This window comes from Myotis daubentonii, chromosome 3, assembly GCF_963259705.1.
Source record: "Myotis daubentonii chromosome 3, mMyoDau2.1, whole genome shotgun sequence".
Classification (NCBI taxonomy): domain Eukaryota; kingdom Metazoa; phylum Chordata; class Mammalia; order Chiroptera; family Vespertilionidae; genus Myotis; species Myotis daubentonii.
Window position 1 is genome coordinate 146,295,443 of NC_081842.1, and position 21,726 is coordinate 146,317,168.

A 21,726-nucleotide genomic window follows, 5' to 3' on the forward strand; every position below is an offset into this window, starting at 1 on the left:
GATATAGAGGTATTTTTCTGGTAGTTAAAAGAGGTTAGTATCCAAGTACTGTGTAAAGACATTAATTAAATCCCAGTTTCAATCTGTACTGAGACACTGTGCTCTTGAAGTTGTAAATAAATAAGAACTGCTCTAAATAGATTAAGTGCATTGCACTCCAAGGAAAAATAGGAGCTTCAACATGTAGATAAATGCATTATGAATTAGCTCTTTCAGGAAAAAGAGAAAGGAATAAACAAAAACAAAAGTGAGGTATTTTTAAACATCACTGAGAGTCACAGATCACAGTGCTAATGCTGGTGGATCTCCCACACAAAATATATATTTAGCCCCCACTATTTGTGTGGCATAGAAACATACAGTGCCCCAAAGCCCTTATCCAGTTGATGAAAAAAACAAACACATTCAGAAAAAAAGACATTGTCACAATATTCTCAGTAGAAAATCACAAGGGACAAAAGAAGAAAAAAACAAAAGCCTAGAACTATATGTGAGTTTAGCGAAGTCACAGGATACAAAATCAACACATAAAAATCAATTGCATTTCTATACTCCTATAACAACCATGCAGAAATCAAAATTTCAAAACACGATATTACTTAAAATCCCTTTTAAGAACATAAAATGCTTAGGTATAAACCTAACAAAACAAGTACAGGATCTATATGGAGAGTATTACAAAATGATGATAAAATAAATCAAAGAGACCTATAGAAATGGCGAGAAATAGTTTCATGGATTGGTAGACTCAATATAGTAATGATGCCAATTCTCCCTAACTGATCTACAGATTTAATGCAATTTCCATCTACATCTCAGCAAGATATTTTGTGAACGCAGATCAGCTTATTCTAGAATTTAGAGGGAAAGACACAGGCCCTAGAATAGCTGAAATAATCTTGAAAAAAGAAAAGAAAAAGAAAGTAGAAAAATCACTTTATCCAACGTTAAGTCTTACTGAATAGCTATAGAAATTAAGAGAGTGTGGTATTGTCAAAAAAAAATAATAATAAAATAAAATAAAATAAAAAATAAATAAAATAAAATAAAATAAAGAGAGTGTGGTATTGTCAAAGGGATAAACCCACCAATCAATGTAATAGAATTGAGAATACAGAAATAGACACACACAATTATGCTTGACTATTTTTTGGCAAAGGTGCAAAAGCAGTTCAATGGAAAAAGGATACCCTTTTCAACAAATGGTGCCAGAGTAATTGGATATCCATAGGCAAAAATGAATCTCAACCTAAACCTCAAACCTTATGCTAATATTAACTCAAAATCAATCACAGACTTAACTGTGAAACAAACAAACAAACAAAAACCCACTATAAAATGTTTAGAAAAAAACAGGAGAAAATCTTCAGATCTGAGGTTAAGCAAAGAGTTCTTAGACTTGACACACCAACCAAATTCATAAGAGAAAAAAAATGAAATAACTGGATTTCATCAAAATTTTTAAATATTTGTTGTATGAATGCCTTTACTAAAAGGATGAAAAGATTAATCAAAAGAATAAAAAGGCATAACTGACTAAGCACTAGTACCTACACTATATACAGAACTCTCAAAATTGGATAATAAAACATAATCCAATTAGAAAAAGGACAAAAGATATAAAAGAAATTTTCATTGAAGAGAATATAGAGATGGCAAATAAGATGAAAAATTTAACATAACCAGCTATTTAAAAAATTAAAATTAAGACTGCCATGGTATATCACCATGTAACTATTAGAATGGCTAAAATTGAAAATCATGATAACACCAAATGCTAGCATGATTGCAGAGAAAAATCAATCTTTCATACACTGTTGATGGGAATATAAAATTGTAAAGACATTGTGAAATACAATTTGGCCATTTCTCATAAAATAAACATGCAATTACAATGTGATCCAGCAATTTCAGTCTTAGGCATCTACTCCAAAGAAATGAAAACATATATTTACATAAAAACCTACACATGAATGTGATAGCAGCTCACTTTATTATTGTCAGACAAAAAAATGGAAACAACAAAAATCTTCAATAGGCGAATGATTAAATAATTTTGGAGGGTGGCAACTGAAAGTCAATATGTGAGGTGAATAATGTGGGAACTAACTTGATTGTGGGGATTTTTACAATGTATACATATATTAAATCATCATGTTATACACCTCAAATATATTACGATTTCTCAATTATATCTCAATAAAGCTTGGAAAAATGATACATCCATACAGTAGAATATTACTCAGCAATAATTAGGAATAAACTATTGATACTTACAAAAACTTAAATAAATCTCAAGGGAATTATGCTGAATGAAAAAAAAAACACCAAACTCATAAGGTTATATACAGTATGATTCAATGTATATGTTATTCTTGATATAACAATATTATAGAGATGGAGAACACATTAGTGGTTGTGTCAGAGTTTAGGGATGAGGTATTAGGGGCAGATAAGTGTGGTTATAGAGAGCAAGAGGAGAAATTCTTGAGGTGCTAGATCAGTTTTGGACCTTGACTATGGTTGTGAGTATATGAATCTACAAATGTGATAGCATTAAAGACACACACACACATATACAACTGCAGAATAAGATGAATGAATTATAACAATGTCAATTTCCTGGTTGTGCTTTTGTACAATAGTGATTTTAGTAAGTTGTTATCATTAGGGAAAACTACGTGAAAGTTACAAGAGGTTTCTCTGTATTATTTCTTACAACTAAACATTAACCTACGTCTACGTTTTTTAAAAAATAAAATGTTTATGTCTTTTTATAAAAACATTGTCACTTAATCCAGATAATACCTACCATAGGAATTCATAGCAGCATTGGTAAATATAGACTGGGACTGACTATAAGTCAGAATTTCCCTAACTGGGTTCATGAAGGATGGTAAGATTTGTGAAGTGGCCATTCCATTTATACAGTAAAAATAAGAAAGCAAAACTTTCCAGTTTCTGCTAGAAGTATAAGAGAAGCCAATTTTCAATAACACAACAGGCAGGTAATTGAGTGCAGGGCTCTGTGAACATTTCCAATGGCTGCTATGCAACAAGGTCAGATATCATCCTTGTCCTCTAACCCAGTTGGAATGCATAGAAGCAGAGCTTCCCCTTCTTCCAGACAGAACAGCTCAGCTTCTTCCAGAACATCTTGGAGTGAGAGGGGGCTAGGCAGTCAGTATATAACAATGACCTTCTACATCATAGCCAAACTCTTTTCCTGTTCAACAGGACGTGCCATAAAGACATGGGCTGTAAGACAGAGCTCAAAGAGAACCCAGTCTGAATAGATACTTAGAAGAGAGACAACAGGTTGTATCGGAGCAGAGATGTAGAAGAACAGCAAGAAAATCAGAGGGCGCAAACCTCTTTCTAGTTCTGTTTCAGACCAGTGTTCCTATGAAGAGATACCGAACACTTCAGTGCATAGAAAACAGTCAATTTTTCTACTACCTTCCAACGCCACCCATGTTCTAATCATCATCACTACCCTCAAGAATAAGTTATGCCACTATCTTTAAGCATGAGAACAGTTAAACCATATTTGAAAAATAAATGATAGTTTTGTTATAGACTTCAAAGAAGAAAATGTCTTCCCATTTCTTCTGTGAATTATTCAATCTGTTCTTGTATTTGGGAAACCTCAGTTTTTAGAAGTCCCTCCTTTGGGCTCATTTAAAAACCCTTATGTTATAAAATAACTACTTTTTCATCATATTCCAACCTCAATAGAAATAAAAGAAAGTGGGTTCTTCAATATGATATATTTTCATTGCTTTGAAGATTTTGAATATTATAGAACCTTATCTAGTTCTCTCTCCTCTTCCAACAGATAATGAACTTGAACTTTGACAGGTAATGGGCCCTACCTGAGGCCATATGGCTAAGACAGAGTAACTGACACAGGTCATATATAACTGACTAACTGGTTGCTGGAATAGAAGTGATTATAACTTTGGGAGAAACCAATAATCTGTTAGAGTTCTTGATATCCAGAGAAAGGAATTCTGAAACACCTTAGTGGTGAATTTGAGATTTTAAGAAAGTTGGCAAAAGACATGAGACGGGTTGTCTAAAATGAAAGCAAGCACAGACCTCTATTTGAGGAAGAGGAGAATAGGTATGGTTATATAGATCTCTGGAGAAATAAATAACTTTTAAAGTCTACATGAAACAGTTGAAATGAGAAAGACTGTCAATGTTAAATGCCAATCACAAACCTATAATCACAGACCTATAATTTAAATAATGTCAGAAAATTTAAACCCTAGAGCTAAATATGACTACAAAAAAGCAATAATAATAATAATAACTATAAATAGTAAAATAAAATGGCTTTTTAAATTACTCTATGAGAAAAAAAGAATAAGGGTTTTATGTATTTCTAAAGGCAAATTATTTTATATTAATCAGAGCAGAGGAAGCAAAATCACCTCGAGTTTCATTCTGTATTCTCTGTTGAAAAATCTTACACATTACAAACACATTACAAGGCAACAGGACCTAATATTCATTCATTCCTTCACCCATCACCAAAAAGTTAGGTTTATACAATATGCTAGGTACTTTGCAAGGGATACAGAAGTGACCTAATCTATACTAATAAAAGGGTAATATGCAAATGGTTGGGATGCCCTCACGAGTAACCACTAATCAGCAGGCTGCTTGTGCAGCAGGCACTGGTGGGCGGGGACTTTCAGTGTCAGGGACTTATGTCACGACATCACAATCCATCACCAGGAGGCCTGGGGCCTGGCAGAGGCCTCTGCAGCTCCGCCAGGGTCCACAGGCCTCTGCGCGGCCTGATGTGGGGGTGGGGCCCTGGCGGAGGCTTCTGTGCTGTGCAGAAAGGCCTGAGGGGTCCCTTGGCTCTGCGTGGTGAGGCCTGGGGGTCCAGTGGCTCTGCACAGTGTGGAAGCGGAACCCCCAGCTCTGGCCTACCTCTTTGGAGCAATCCATCGAGGAATCCCAGATGGGTGGGCAGGGCCTACTTCTTTGGAGGTAGATTGCGGGGCTCCCACACTGTGACAGGGCACAGGCCAGGCTAAGGGACACCCCCCCCCAGTGCACAAATTTCGTGCACTGGGCCACTAGTGAAAGATAAAATTGTGACAAGGATCTAAAGGTAAGCAAAATGAGTTGGCACCTGTTTCCTCAAAAAGTTCACTGGTTTAGTGTAGGAGACATTTACTTCCATTGTCATTTGAACAATAAAAACATAAAATAAAATAGTCACTCAAATGTAAAATTATATTTCCAAAATGCTGAGAAGTATATGGTGCTATGACAATATATGTTAGGAAGACTTGATTTAGAGACACAAAGGAATGTGTGAGTTAGTGGTTGGGAAAGGCCTCCTTGGGGAGGATGAATAAGCTGAGACCTGATGATGAGTGGACATTGAATTAGGATCAAAACATGGAGAGAAGAGTCTGCCTGGCAGAGGGAATCATGAGTGCAGAAGTCTCTTGGCAGGGAAACAAGGTGTGTGTGTTCCATCCTGAAAGAAGGCCAGTGTGGCCAGGCATGGAGATGAAGGCAGAGTGAGACGTACCTATGGAGATAGGTAGCTCCAGCCTGGACTGGGCTTTCTAAGCCATGGTCAAGATTTTAACTTGCATCTTGGAACAAAGGGCATTCATTGAGGAGGTGACATAATCAGGTTTATATCTTAAAAAAGGCCTGGTGCCCATCAGGAGTAGACTCGGGTTATCCAATTACGAAGTTATTGCATTAGCCCAGGTGAGAAATGGTAAACTTTGAACTGGTGTGAGAGAGGGGAAAGATTTGAAAAATATTTTCAGAAGGTATAATCTATTAAATTTTTTGATGGGTTGGACATGGAATAAGAGTGAGGTGTCCATATGACTGTTTACTGCTGGCCCAGGTTGGAAAACTGAACAGATGGTGATGCCCTTCACCAACCTAAGAAACAGTGAAGAAGTCCATAATTGGGAGGTGGAAATCATGAGTTCAAGATAATTTGAATTATGTTTGATACATCCAAGTGAAGATGTCACATAGTCAGTTTGGGTATGTAATTCTGCTATCTAGAAGAGCAAGGTTTCAAAAGAAAGCCTTTTGCAGCTTGATTATATATATACTGAGTGGCCAGATTATTATGGCCACCCCATCAGTACAATGAAGTGAATTAGTCATGCAAATAATAATAATAAAACCTTGAGAGTATTTGCTTAGGAAGTTTTCAATATTCAGTATTTTTGGAAGTGTCAATGAAGTACTGATGGGGTGGTCATAATAATCTGACCGGTCATAATAATCTGGCCACTCAGTATATATCTAATCTAATAAAAGAGAAACATGGTAATTGGCGTACGACCGCTACCCTTCCCATTGGCTAATCAGGGAGATAGGCAAATTAACTGTCAGCCAAGATGGTGGCCCGCAGCCAGGCAGCTTGAAACTAACACGAGGCTTGCTTGCTTCAGTGACAGAGGATTCCAACGTTCCCTGCCTGCCGCTGCAGGCCTCTGAGCTGGCAGTTTGAAACATTTCAACAAAAAACAAACAAACCCAGAAACCAGCTTTCAGCGAGCTGGGATCTCAGAGCTGGAGTCAGAGCTGGAGTAATACATTGTTTCAATTACCTACTTTCACCAGGGAGGCCTAAGAGCTGGAGCCTCAGAGCTAAAGCTGGCCCAGAATTAAAAAAAAAAAAAAAAAAAAAGATAAAAAGGAGCGGTTGGGAGATTCCGTCACCCGCCAGCCTGAAAACAGCCCTCAGCCCCTCACCCAGACTGGCCAGGCACCCCAGTGGGGACCCCCACCCTGAAGGGTGTGTGACCAGCTGCAAACAGCCATCATCCCCTCATCCAGACTGGCCAGGCATCCCAGTGGGGACCCCCACCCTGATCCAGGACACCCTTCAGGGCAAACCAGCCAGCCCCACCGATGCACCAGGCCTCTATTCTATATAGTAAAAGGGTAATATGCCTCCCAGCACCGGGATCAGCGTGACAGGGGGCAGCGCCCAAACCCCCTGATGGCCCTGCGGCTCTGTGTGTGACAGGGGGTGGGGCCACAACCTCCCTATCGGCCCTGCTCTGTTCGTGACAGGGGAAGGCGCCCCAACCTCCTGATCAGCCCTGCTCTGTGCCTGATACAGGGGAGCTCCCCAACCCCCTAATCGCCCTGCAGCTCTGTGTGTGACAGGGTGCGGCACCCCAACCCCCTGATCAGCCCTGCTCTGTGTGTGACGGTGTGGTGCCCCAACTCCCCCCACCCCCACGGGCCCTGCTCTGTGTGTGACAGGGTAGAGCCATAACCTCCCCATTGGCCCTGCTCTGTGGGTGATAGAGGGCGGCGCCCCAACCCCCTGATCCGCCCTGCTTTGTGTGTGACAGGGGGCGGTGCCCCAACTCCCCTATCAGCCCTACTCTCTGAGTGACCGGGGCGGGGGGGGGGGAGCTCCTCAACCCCCTGATGGGCCCTGCTCTGTGCGTGACAGGGGGTGGCGCCGCAACCTCCCCATCGACCCTGCCTTGAGTGTGACAGGGGGCGGTGCCCCAACCCCCCAATCGGCCCTACCCTGAGCGTGACTGGGGGTGGCATCGCAACCTCCCGATCCACCCTGCTCTGTGCATGACAGGGGGCGGCGCCCCAACTCCCCAATCGGCCCTGCTCTGAGCCCGACCAGGGGCTGCACCTAGGGATTGGGCCTGCCCTCTACCACCTGGGAGTGGGCCTAAGCCAGCAGGTCGTTATCTCCCGAGGGGTCCCAGACTGCGAGAGGGCACAGGCCAGGCTTAGGGACCCCCCCCCTTCCCCTTGAGTGCACAAATTTTTGTGCACCGGGCCTCTAGTATATATATGTTAAACATATATATTAAGAGAAATACCTTGTATCTGTGGTTTGTAAGCTTTTAGGAATCATGCACTAAAGGATTAAGTACCAAAAGAATGAGGATTGACAAATATTTTGAAGAGAAAGAAGCTGATTCCAGCCTAGCCTAGCTAATGTGGCTCTGCAGTTGAGCATTGACCTATAAACTAGAAGGTCACTGTCCCATTGCCGGTCAGGGCACATACCCAGGTTGTGGGCTAGATTCCCAGTAGGGGACATGCAGGAGGCAGCCGATCAATGATTGTCATCTGTCATCATTGATATTTCTATCTCTCTCTCCCTTTCCTTTACTCTGTGAAATCAATAAAAATATATTTCTTGAAAAAGGAACCTCTAAAGGACTCTAAAACAGATGAGTAATCAGATGATTATGAGATCTTCAAAAAGAAAACCACAATTACTAGATGCCAGAATAGCCTAAAGTTTAGTCAAACTTATCTATCATTTTAAAGAATTATCATTAAAATGTGGTCGACTTAGGATCTGAATTCAGCAAGGCATTTGGCAAGCACTCTCAAAGGACCCTCATGAATGATGCAAGCTAGATAATAGTGTTAGGTGGATTGACAACTGGCTCCAAAAAGTAGATTTATGGTCCATCAGGAAGAAGGTAATGGGGATCTGTAGTGTTTTGACCTCAGTCCTATCTCTCTTTTTTTTAACATTATTACAACATTTCCATTTTAACATTTGGCTACAGAATATGATTTTCAATAAAATGAGGAGATGATAAGGTTAAAATAAAAAAGAATGTCTTGAATCTAAATGCTCCCATGTAGGTCAGTAGTTTCTCAACTCATGATAATTTTGTCCTCACCCCACCCCCTAAGACATTTGGTTATGTCTGGAGACTTTCATAGTTTTTATAACTGGGAGACTTTTTTAGTTTTCATAAAGGGGTGACGTGGTACTATTACATCTAGAAGTCAGAGATGCCGATAAACATCATACAATGCAGGAAGACAGCTCCCTTCCTGCCTCTACCAACCAAGAAGAATTATCCAATCCAAATGTCAATAGTGTGCTGTTGAGAAAACCCAATATAAGTGAACAGATTAAGATGAAGGGCCAAATATAGCAAGATTTAATCAAGATCATTATAGCATCCTATATTTACTTCTTCTAAATATCAACTGCATAAACCATGGGCAAGCAAATAGTCACTTCCGTTCACTACAGTAGGAGCTGAAAGGAGTCTTGTTTGCTCCAGCTATTCATTCAAAGAGTATAAACCAATTCCCAGAGGCTGACTTAACTTCTCAAATCTTCTTGTATTTTTTTGTAGAAAAAGTAGGTTGAATACGATAGTATTTAGTGTAAGTTGAAAAATGTGCACCTCCTACCCCCAAGACATCCACATCCTAATCAATGGAATTATATTTGGAAAAAGGGTCTTTGCAGATATGTTTAAGTTAAGGATGTTGGTGTGGAAATGATCCCAAGGTTATCTGGGTGGATCCGAAGTGCCATCACAAGAACCCTAATAAGAGAGACAGAGGGAGACAACACACATAGATTAGAAGAGGCACTGGACCATGGAGGTAGAGATGTGCCGGAAGCCGGTCCATCCTTGCTGCTTGACACAGTCACTGCAGGAAAGAAACATCTGCACAGCATATGTTTCAAGGGACCTGGCGTATATAGCATACTGTTCTTAATATGTTTGCTCCCCTTAGCACTGTGTGTTTTAACCAAGGTCACCTCTCCTAGAAAGGTTGTTTCCCCAGGTAGGAATTTTTCCCTGAAGTCAGGGAGGGGATGAAACTCCTTAACTAAGTGCCAGGCGGGTAGTTAATCACTACAAACAATCATGCTTAAGCTACATAATCTTTACTCCCTGGAATGGAGATAAGAAACGCCCTAGCCTTTGTAATAGAAATTGACAGGATTAAAATCAACTGGTATAAATACGGATGTAACAAGACAAGAAACACCAGAACCTCTCTGGAGATCCAGACCAGAACTTGGCTGGAGATCCTGGCTAGGCTGCTGATCAACTGAACGCTGTCTCCGTGTCCTTCCTTCTTCGCCGACTCCGTCTACACCTTTGGGAACCCCTGGACCTGCTGGGGTTGGACCCCGGCAGAGATGGGAGTGATATTACCACATGTCAAAGAGTGCTAGTAGCCACTAGAAGCCAGACGAGGTGAGGAGCAGAATCTTCCCTAGAGCTTATTGAGGGAGCACAGCCAGGCCAAGGCCTTGGTTTTAATCCATACTAAGACAAAACTTCTGGCTCCAGAACTGTGTGAGAATAAATTTCTATTGTGTTAAACCATCAAATTTATGGTATTTTGTTACAACAGCCATAGGCAATGAATACAGTTTGGTACCAGAGGTGGAATGTTGCTATAACAAATACTTGAAAGTGAGGAAGTGGCTTGGGAATTGGATAATGTGTAGAGGTTGTAAAAATTTTTAGTCATATAGTAGGCTAACAAAAAAAGTCCTCCCAATAATATATCCACTTTCTAATCCCCACAATCTGTGAATATTCTTTTAAGGAAATCTATGTGATAAAATATTTTGAAAAGAGGTGTTATTCTGGATTATCCAGGTGGACCTATATTCAATCAAATGTATCCTTATAAGAGAGGCAGAGTTTTGGGATGGACACATACCAAAAACACAATGTGAAGATGGAGAGGAGGGAGGTAGAGCACAACCAAGCATTCTCCAGAAAAATGAGAAACATGCTATTGGAAACTGGAAGAAAGGTTATCCTTGTGTCATAGGGACATAAACTTGGCTGATTCTATCCTACAGTTGTGTGGAAAGCAGAATTTGTAAGTGATGAACTTGGATATTTAGTTGAGATTTCCAAGCAAAGCATTGAAGGTGCATCCTGGTTTTTTGTTTTTGTTTTTCTTGTTGCTTATAGTAAAATTCAAGAGGCAAGAGATAAATTGAGGAACTGTTATGCAAAAGGTACCAGGATTTGATGGTTTGGGAAATTCTGTTTATCTAGATTTTTAAAGGATGCTAAAATTAGGAGATACACTTTTAGGAAAGCAACCTCTGAAGGTAAGGGCAAGGGTGTGAATTAGTGACCTCTGGATAGTATTAAAGAGATTGGGTATGCAACTCATGGATCTACTAAACCATCTAGGCAGGACAGGAATAGAGATAAGATTATGGAAAAAAGATCTGTGGAGGACCTGCTTGTCTAAAGGTGTGAGCATCCTTATGACAAAAACCAACAGAGATAAGATGAAATGAAAGAAGGGTGTCAGGCTCCTAAGATTCTACAGTCAGAAAACAGGATGTTTCCTGACTGCGTAGTTGCAAATATGTGCTATCACCCAAGCAAAAGAAAGAATTATCCAAAGGCAGAGCTAGAAGTGAGTTGAGTCAGAGGCCTGAGGCACACAGGCAAAGGGCAGAGTCGTAGTCCCAAAGGGCAGATTCTCACATCACAGTGAACTATCCTCATGCATTGAAATCTAATGGAATCTGCCTTGATGGGTTTAGAATTATCTTGGAATGGGTGATCCTTTCATTCATGACATTTTTTCCCCTTTAGGGATGGTAATATCTGTAACTATAATCCTATGCCTGCTCTGCCTTGGTATTTTGAAAACAGGTAACTTTCTGGTTTCACAGGTCTATAGGTGGAGGAAAACATTTGTCCAGGAGAGATCTTGAGAGGAAAAACTTATCCTGGATTTTCTAGGTGGTCTCTAAATGCAATCACACTTATCCTCATAAAAGAGAGACGGAGAGAGTTTGGAGACAGGCCTATACACATAGAGGTGAAGGCGATATGAAGATGAAGCGGAGAGAGAAGCAGCCACAAGAATGTCAATAACCACCAGAAGCCTAACGAGGCAAGAAATTGATTTTCTCCTCAAGCCTCTGGAGGAAGTCCGGCCCTGAGGTTTCTGGCATCCAGAACTGTGAGAGAATATATCTCTCTTCTTTTGAGCCATCAAGTTTGTGTTAATTTGTTGCAGCAATGACAGGAAACTAACATAGTATTCTACACTACTAAAAATAGGAGAAGTGGTGATGTAATGATGGTGTACACATAAAGAACCTGGGTCTTCTTGTGACTGCACATTTGGAGTAATGTGGTTGTCATCAATTTAGTGTCACCTTAGACTTCTTTAGCAGAAAGCTGATGTCCTGTTTATTCAGCAGTATTATGCCCAGTTCTCTGTGCTACAACTTTAAAAACATATTGACATATTGAAATTTGTTTAAAGAAAGAAGACCAGGAAGAGAGAGAAATTGTGCATATGACAGAGTTAAAACAACTAAGTAATGATGATGGTTAGGGCTTATCTTGAAAAAACCCTGCAAGAAATATGACAGCTATACTCAAACACACAGAACTCTGCCTTATGACAGAGGGAAGAGAGGATCTCATTCTCTTCAACTCTTCAGATCAGGACCTGAATTTAAGGAGAAGCTCCCAAGAGGCAGATTTAGGATCCATTGAGTAAAGCGTTGAATTTTGATCATACTACATCATTGTGTTAGGCTGTCTGTCACCTGAGGGGTTCACCAACTGAAATGGGGTGAACGTGGGGCTTGTTATGTAGGGCATTCCTGCATAAAGTAGTAGATTAGATACTATGCCCCAGGGTCCACTCAAATATGATTGTGTTGCTCTACTGCCATGAGCAGGACTGGATTTGTTCATTTATTGCTTAGCCTACTCTTTTCCAGAACAAAATTGTAGGTACTTTTACCTTTACTGATAGTGTTATCATCCAACATTAAAGTACTCTTGAACTTCTCTGATCACTCCAAATTCTTCTTGGCTATCCCAGTTGTAGAGTCTAGTGTAGACACCTGCACTGAATCTAGGTGTGACCCATTGTAAGCAGAAGTATATAATAGCCTATATTTTATTTTCCTGCTAAAATACCTACTGACCCAAACTCACATTTGCTTTTATACAACAGCAAACTGTTCAACCTTTTCTTCTCCCCTGAGTATTTTTGAACTTCATTTTGTAAAGCCTGCTGATCCTCCCCCTATGCATAAGGTAAACTCAGCAGGGCAGCAGCAGCACCTCAGTGTGCCACCAAGTGTGGAGCAAGTAGGGCAATGTGCCACTGCTGTGGGGCAACAAGATGGCTATGAACCTCATCAAACCCATGATCTTGATCAATTTCCTTTCATCAGCTTACCAGGAGGTGGTGAATGAGATCCACTTTAAGGTCACACATGTTGAACGTTGGGAGAAGGGAAGCGGGAAGACAGGGGTCAGTAGAAGTTGGAGGTGTTGGAACAGGAGGAATTGTTTCTACAGTTTTTTGCCTGTTATACAAATTATTTACTCTGAAGTTAACTCAAGCAAGTGATGGGTCTCAAAATACACAGAGACTTCATATATTAGAGCAGTTGGCCTTATGTATATAGGTACACAGTCCTCTGGGATCTATGGGATGTTTTGAATCCTTCCTTGATGAGGAAGAGGACCTAGATGTGAAGTCTGATGGAGGCTGTGTAATTGCCATTGAATAAATATTTAGGTCTTTTCTCACAAAACTGGAGTGATTTTCTACTTTGTTTCCAAGAATTCCAGTTCTAGTTCAGAAGAATTTGGATCAGTAGATTAAACACTGGCCTAGAAAAATCAAGAAAGATGGGAAGGAAGGCACTGAGGAAATAGACAGACATTTCTATTTCTATTTGAATGCAGACTTCAAGGTCCTCAAGGAGATCACTGAGTCCCCTGAGGTCACCAAGAGGATCAAGATGGAGAAGCCATTATTGGAGGGCCATGGATTTTGTGGTTCTGACCAAGAATTAGAAAGAGAAAAAGTATACTAGCTACTAGATTGTAAGAGAAAGGAAAGAAAGAAAGAAGGAAGGAAGGAAAAAAGGAAGAAAAGATTCCAAGAAAGAGAAACAACACAGTAGAAGCAGAAGCAGAGAAAGGAAACATAGAAGTAGGAGTAGAAATAGGGACACAAGGAAAGGGAGTAGACGCAAGAGCAAAGACAAATCAAGTAAGTACAAAATTGAAAGTGAGGAGAGTCAAATACATGAAGTCACAGTGGCAGTCAAGGAAGAGCTGACAGTGTTGAAAAAAGAATAAAAAATGGGAGCACAACCCCAGCAAAGAAAGCATAGCAGGAGCAAAGAACATTCCCACAAACCTCATCACAGAGATAGTAAGAACCAATCTGACAAACATGATTATCGAAGGAGCCAAAGTAGAGAAACAGAGAGCCAAGAAAAATAGCATAAAAGCAAAGATGATACTGTGTGAAAATTTTTTGTGAAAGTGGATCACATTGAATCCTATAAATGTTTTATTAAATCTTTTTTTCCCCCTCTAAAAAACAAAGACAAACTTAGCAGGAATTGAACTCAGTTTTGCTTCTAACCTCTAATTAAATGCTAATCCGATTCTCCAGAAGGCCGGTGTCCTCAGCCAACATCCAGTGAGTGTCCTTTCTCTTTCTCTCTCTCATGTTCTCTAACCAACTAGATAAACAAGACGGAACCCAAGGGAGAACTCTGACCTTCCTCTTTGGCTGTGCCCATAAAAGAGAAAAGCAATGTGGACATCACAGAAGCAGTTATTTGAGAGATACAATATTAAACCACTGGTTGTTTTTTTTTTTTAAATACTGTAACTGCTTCTGGATCAGCAGAGAGGTTATTATCTTTTCCCAAGCTGAAAGTGCTTTATTGATTACCATTTTCTGGGCATGACTAATTATGCCCATGGCTCCAGCCTGCCATAGAATTACCCAAGAGAAATAAAATATTTATCAGTGGGTTCCAAGTATTCCACAGAAGCCCACAATTCTAATATGGGTTCTCCCTTTTAGAAAGCAATCCTTGAAAGGTACCATCAATATTCATAACCATTTACAAGATGCCCATTTTGATATTATGATATATAATAAAACATAATATATTTCTTCTTCATCTCCATTCCTGGTGCAGAGCTCCTAAAATCCTTGGAATTTCCTAAGTGATGATAGCAATCAAGGTGTTGTTTGTCATGTTAATGATAGACATTGGAAGGCCCTCAGGTAACCTAAATTTGGGGGCTGGTTGCCTGGGGACTCAACCAAGGGCTTAGAGGGTTGAACTTTCAGTCCCACCCTAACCTCAGAGGAGAGGAGCCAGGCTAAAGGTAAAATAATGGCTAATGATTTAATCTATCCCAACTGTATAAGAAAGCCTCCATAAAGACCCAAAAGAGCAGGGTTGGGGGAGCTTCTGGATTGGTGAACACGTGGAGATTTGGGGAAAGAGGTGAGATTTGGGGAGAGGTAATGGAAATTCAGAGCCCTTTCCTCATACCCCACCCTATGCATCTGGCTGTGCTGAGTTATATCCTTTTATAATAAGCCAGTCATATGGGTAAGTAAAATGTTTCTCCAAGTTCTGTGAACTGCTCTAGCAAAATAATCTAACCTGGGGAGGGGATCATTGGAACTTCGGACCTATAGCTGTTGGGTCAGAAGCACAGTTGACAACCTGAATTTGTGATTGGTGTCTGATGTCCTGTAGGAAAGAGGCAGTCTTGTGGGACTGAGCCCTTAACCTGAGGGATCGGCAGCCATTTCCAGGTAGAATTTCGTTGAATTGTAGGACATCCAGATGATTTTGGAGAATTAATAGCTTGGTGTGTATGGGGGGGGGGGGGCGGAGGAACCCACATATTGGAATTGGGTTCAGAATTATACTCATTTAAATATACAACAGTGAGACTAAAAGAACACTACCAAAAAAATTATATCCACAACTACTTGGACTTGCTTCCATTGAACCGAAAAACCTTGTCTAAGCTATTTATGTATGCAATTTTGGCTTTAATTGTCCTGGAACAAAATTTACAAAAAACAGTTTTACCCAATATGTGAATTTTATTTCTGACACATACAAACAAATCAGCAAAGGTTTATTTGAATCTGTTAGTAATATGCAAGTGAATTCTAAAGTTAGAATTTTCAACTTAAATTTAAGCTTGCATCTAAAAATTGAAAAATGAAATGCCATACCCTAAGGTTGTTTCTGTTTTCTTTTATATAGACAGAGGAAAAACATTATACTAATAATTCTAGTTTTTAGATTCTAAACTGTCATGCCATTTTGAATGCACTTCTCAACCAACACAAATGCACTGAAATCCTAAAGGTACATGGTCGTCCCTAATAAAAATGATCCCCCCATTGGTGTGACTCAGGGGTTGGTGACCTATGAATCAAGAGGTCACAGTTCGATTCCCAGTCAGAGTACATGCCCAGGTTGCAAGCTTGATCCCTAGCAGGGGGCGTGCAGGAGGCAACCAATCAACGATTCCCTATCATCGATGTTTCTATCTCTTTCTACTTCATCCTTCCTCTCTAAAATCAATAACAGTATTTTTTAAATGATTGGTGCATTTTATTCATATAAAAGTGCTGTATAAATGCTGAATAATTCTAAGTCATTATTTCCAATCTGACTCAAGAAGCAAAGCACTCTAATTGGCAAGACTTTTCCTCTGCTCCTAATTAGTCAGCAGCCGTGAAATTGACTAATAAACAATGACTGACACCTCCTTTATAAGAGCTTTCATATTTTCAGGCTATAACATTGTATGCTACTGTTGACAGTTCTTTAGTCTGCCTCTTGGAAGACTCATGAAGGTCTGGACATGTACAGTGAATGGAAAAAATATCTTCTAGGAACTAGAAACCCATTTTGGTTTCCATCAGCAAGATAAAGAGCATGCCTTCTAAAGCAATATCCATTGGTATATTAAAGTGAGTTTACTGAGCCCATTAGATATAAACTATTTACTAGCACAAAATGTATTAAACTCCACTCTCCCTAAAAGCTAAATGACTGTATCTTTCCTTCATAAATGAATCCTGTATTCTATCAAGTATCACAGTAGTTTTCAAACCATGTTTAATCTTTCGGGCCCAAACACAAGCTGCTGTCTCCACTCTAGTTGGTGCCCGGTTTGTGCGCTGCAGATTCTGGAGGGCATTACTTATCAAGGACTCCGTCCCTCCCACCCTCCCACACAACTTGCTCACACACGTATTCGCATTCCTAGCGTAGGCACCCCCATTCAGAAGCCTCCTGGTGGTGTTCTCCATTCCCCAGGCCCTTAAAATAGCAGAAGCTTTTTATTTGGGGGCTCGCTTAAAAGTGAGACCCCCTCCCCACTTCTGTGCTGATCCATCTGAGGGAAAATAGGACATTGGGAGAACTAGCCCTCTCTCTTTTTGGTCTCTTTCTTACAACATCACAGTAAGTGAATAAAGGTTCAATTGTTACTTTGGTTTGTAAGCCTAACTGACCACCAGCCAGCTCTCTAAGTCCAAGAGTTCCTTGGAGGCGCCTTGAGCATGTCACAGTGGAGGACAGAGGGGTTACTTAACAACATTACTCCCACAAATGCCCTTCCCAAAACATACTTACTAGTTTCAATTAGAGTAGCTCTGTGTCTACCTGTTTTATACGTTGAGGTTCTGAGCAAGATTCCAACTGAGAAAAGGATTGTTCAAAGCTTATCATATCAGTTTATCATTCCTGCAAATTTGAAAAGCATTATGTTAATAATTCTAGCTTTTACATTCTAAACTGTCATGCCATTTTGAAAAGGAAATAGCCAGCGTAAGTAGCTAGGTCATTGTTCATTATGGATACCTCACCCTCAGACCAAGGAGGGCTCAATCATCAGAGTAAAGAGGGATCTTGAGACTATAAAGAATATGAAGCTACAGACTATCTTTACTGGAGTCTTCCATTCAGTAAGAGGGAAGAGGTGGAACATGCCTCATATGGATTCACTGATGAAAAGAAATGAGGATTCGCACTATCATCATGGTTGCTAACCTCATAGGTGCTATTCAATGAATACCTAGGCTGTAAACACACACCACCCAGGGAATTTCTTATATTGTCAAAATTAGTCCTGTAGCAAAACCCAGAAGTGTAATCCCCATTTTATAGTTTAGGAAACTGAAACTTGGAGGCAGTAAAGTTATATCTGTTCTATTACTTATCCATTGTACTGGGTGCCTTAATAACAAATAAATTAATTCTTTCAAACTACCAAGAAAAGAATATTTCCAGATAGTTAAAGCAAATTAGCCATGACTTACTTAGACATATGCAGTTAAAACAAAACAAGTGAACAAAATCTAAGCCTAACAAAAATGTCAGTCATTGGTCCAATCTATACTGGGTCTCTTTGTAACATTTCGACCAAACAGGCTCCTGTCCTAGAGTGAGTGAACACTGCACATAATTGTCATCAGCAAACTGAAGAGATATCCAATTGGACTTTTCCCCTAATTCCTGTGATCCCTTTCAATTGCTCCACCCCCACTCTCTCTCTCACTTGTCCTGTAATCAGAAACTAAGTCTACTAATTGTGACAATGAAATAGATAGATACTAAACTGGCCTGAGTGGGATTTGAGCACTTTATCCAGATTATATTTACTTACCAGAGGCCCAGTACACAAAATTCGTGCACTTGGGGGGCGGGGGTCCCTCAGCCTGGCCTGTGCCCTCTCACAGGCCGGGACACCTTGTTCCTTACCGTCTGCCTGCAGCAGAGGCGGGAGAAACTCCCGCCACCGCCCACCACCCACCACCGCTGTGCTCACCAGCCATGAGCCCAGCTTCTGGCTGAGCTGTGCTCCCCCTGTGGGAGCCCACTGACCACCAGAGGGCAGCTCCTGTGTTGAGCGTCTGCCCCCTGGTTATCAGTGCACATCATAGTGACCCATCATTCTGCCATTCAGTCAATTTGCACATTAGGGTTTTATTATATAGGATGTTTTAATGAATTCACAGTTACAATTAAAATGTCATAATGTATTACACATGATTTCATCCCTCTGTTCCCATCTTCCTCCCCCCTAACCCCCCGCAAACTTCACAACCTTCACTCTCACTCTCAGTCACCTATTACTGTATATGTTCTGGGAGAAAATGTAAACTTGAAGCAGTATTACACCTTAAAATTAGCTCACTGCCCAGCTGTTTCTAACTTGAGCTAATTTGCATCCATGAACAACTAAGCCAGCAAGGTGCATTTCTGTGTCCTCATGAATGCCCTGGTTCTCATTAGTCAACATGACTTTATTGTTAACCACTTCCCAGAAAACAAATTGCTTCCTCAACTTCTCTAGGTCTTCCATGAACAGTTACACAAGCTCTAAGTAGTTGATAATCCACACACCACAATTCAATAAGTTATCACTATAAATTGCATAAATGGCAAGTTTGCAATTGACTAGGACAGGTGTCATATGGGCTCCTACTCAACCAAAATATAAATGCTCAATGCCAGTCAGAGCACAGCTGACTCACTTGGTGAAGGATGCAGATGACTCACTGTGAAATCTAAAGATACCACCCTTGTAACGGTTCTGTCTAGAGAAGTTTTTCCAATCTGCCAACTCAGTTATAAGATTATGAGTTTGTTGCCCATTTCCTGTGTGGTTCTTTTTTGCTGCTTGAAAATAATAAAAATATCCAACTCAGTTCTAGTCAGACTGAATTGGGACTTTCTTTATGTTACTCCAAAACCATAAAGGGCAATGATTATAAGAAAGTGCGTGAACAGGGGGACACTGTGATATCACCACCACTCTGTGAAACATGGTGATGAAAGAAACCTGTTTCTAGGCTGTGCCCACAAGTACAGGGAGGAGCAGAGGTCAGTAAGGCAGGAACAGAACTCCTGGCCAGAAATATTAGTATTTTAAAAGGAATTGACTAAGATGACACAGATTCCAGGTCACAAAATGTTGGTATCTCTATAAACTCTTCCACAAAATAATAATTGTTATTATTACTTTTTGGAGCCCTTGCTATGTGCTAGGCGTTAGGCTAAGTGTTTTATTCATATTAAATCATTTATCCCTTGCAACCTTATGAAGTGGGTGAGAATCATCCTTTATTACCCATGAGGCAATAGAGCAAAGCGCCAAGGAAATGGAATCTAGAGCCAAATGGCATAGGTGCAAATCCGCCTCGGCCACCTACTACTTCTATGGCCTTGGACCTACCAGGTGGAGTGATGTTGATGGTGCAAGAAGTTGACTGATGCATAGCACTTACTCAATGTGCATGCTAGCAATGATTATTGCCCACCATCAATGGCTGACTGGGCCCACAGAGTAGGGACAGGGGAAGGGGGTGAGATACAATGGCTATCTGAGACCCAAAGGACTTGTATGCATGCATATAAGCCTAACCAATGGATACAGACAACAGGGGGGTGAGGGCATGAGTGGGGGTTGGGGAGGCAATGGGGGGATAAGGACATATATATAATACCTTAATCAATAAAGAAATTTTTTTTTAAAAAAAGGAGCACTGCTAGTGGCGATGGTTGCCCTTGAAAGGGACCAAAATTTCACCACCCTGAAATTGACTTTTGGGATTTGATTTTAAGCTGGTTATTAAGAAAAAAAAGATTCAGACAAAAACAAATGTTTGACCCTGTGCCTTTTCTGCCCAAGAGATTCAGATGGAAAGACCTGCTCTAGGAAGGAAATCTTAGCACGTCACCTCAGCCTAAGCTGAATTAAGTATGACACATAGGAAGGCTCCAGGCAGGGGCCTGGTACCCAGCTCACTCCCTGTGTCCCATTGTTTCTGGGTTGGCTAGCAAGGATTGGCCTGCCACTGTATGTCCTGCTCTTCCTCAAGGACCTGTAAATTGCTCATTTTCACTTTCGAAGCCTAAGACCCCATTCTCCCCTTTGCTCCTTTGTCCAGATGTTATGTCCTCCCAATTTTACCCCACTGTCTTTGGGAATTTTTATGCTTATGAAAATTCCCTGTGGGTACATATTAAAATTTGATTTTTCCCCTCTTAATCTTTGTTAATTTGATTATCAGCCCAGCTAGAATAATTTAGAAGGTGGGAAGAAAAATATATATATTTTTAGCCCCCACATCATGTAGGAGCAGCCATCATCAGTGATGTTAATATGTACCTGCACCTTTCATCTCTGGCATGTTCAGCCATCAACATGCTAGGAAAAGGCAAGAAGAGGCTATTTCTTCGATATCATTCAAATCAGGTCCTTGTTTCTGGGACTTCTAGTCCTTAAGTACAAGTCCTGACCCAGTGACAAATGTCTATTCAGAATGAATATACCTTCACACAAAGTAGGTACAGCTCTTGTCTCATCTGCAGTTCCCTAAAAGCAGAGCCTGAGACAGGGTTTGGCCAAGATGATTTATGAGGAACTGTCCCTAATGAAAAACCTGAAAGGGAGAGAGAAAATTGGGGTAGGGAAAGGAAGAGAATTAAGCAAGAAAGGGGTGTTGGGTAGCCCTAGCTGGTTTGGCTCAGTGGATAGAGCATTGGCCTGTGGACTGAAGGGTCTCTTTTTGATTCCAGTCCACATACCTGGGTTGTGACTCCCAGTAGGAGGCATGCAGGAGACAGCCAATCAATGATTCTCTCTCATCATTGATGTTTCTATCTCTCTCCCTCTCCCTTCCTCTCTGAATCAATAAAAATATTTAAAAAATAAAGAAAGAAAGTTGTTTTGGGTAAACTTAGCCTTAGCCTGGTTCTTGGGGGATTCTAAAACATAAATCACACCGCGAAGTTGTCCCCACCTTGAGGCAAGGGGTCTGGTCCTTTGTAGCTTCCCATCAGTGAGTCATTGGCCATGATCTGCTTCCAGGTTGAATGGAAGCCAAGGGCAGTCCCACAGGAGAGGCAGAGTGGTTCTGAGTGGTGAGCCTGAGTGAGCAGCCAGTCCCCGCAGCAGCTGGGGGATTTGGACCAGGCATCAATAGCATCTGCTACAGTCCTATCAGGCAGTAAGACTATACAACAGAGGCATGGCTCCTCATGCCCTTGAAACAAGCATATGAGTCCAATAATAGTTTAATCCAAAAGATTAA

The 21,726-nt window shown here is 40.7% G+C and overlaps 1 pseudogene; it reads left to right on the forward strand.

Annotated features, from left to right (window-relative positions):
- The window catches only part of LOC132229720 (pre-mRNA-splicing factor 38B-like), a 101,279-nt pseudogene extending 87,357 nt beyond the window's left edge, over positions 1-13,922 (forward strand).
- The last annotated feature ends 7,804 nt before the right edge of the window (positions 13,923-21,726 follow it).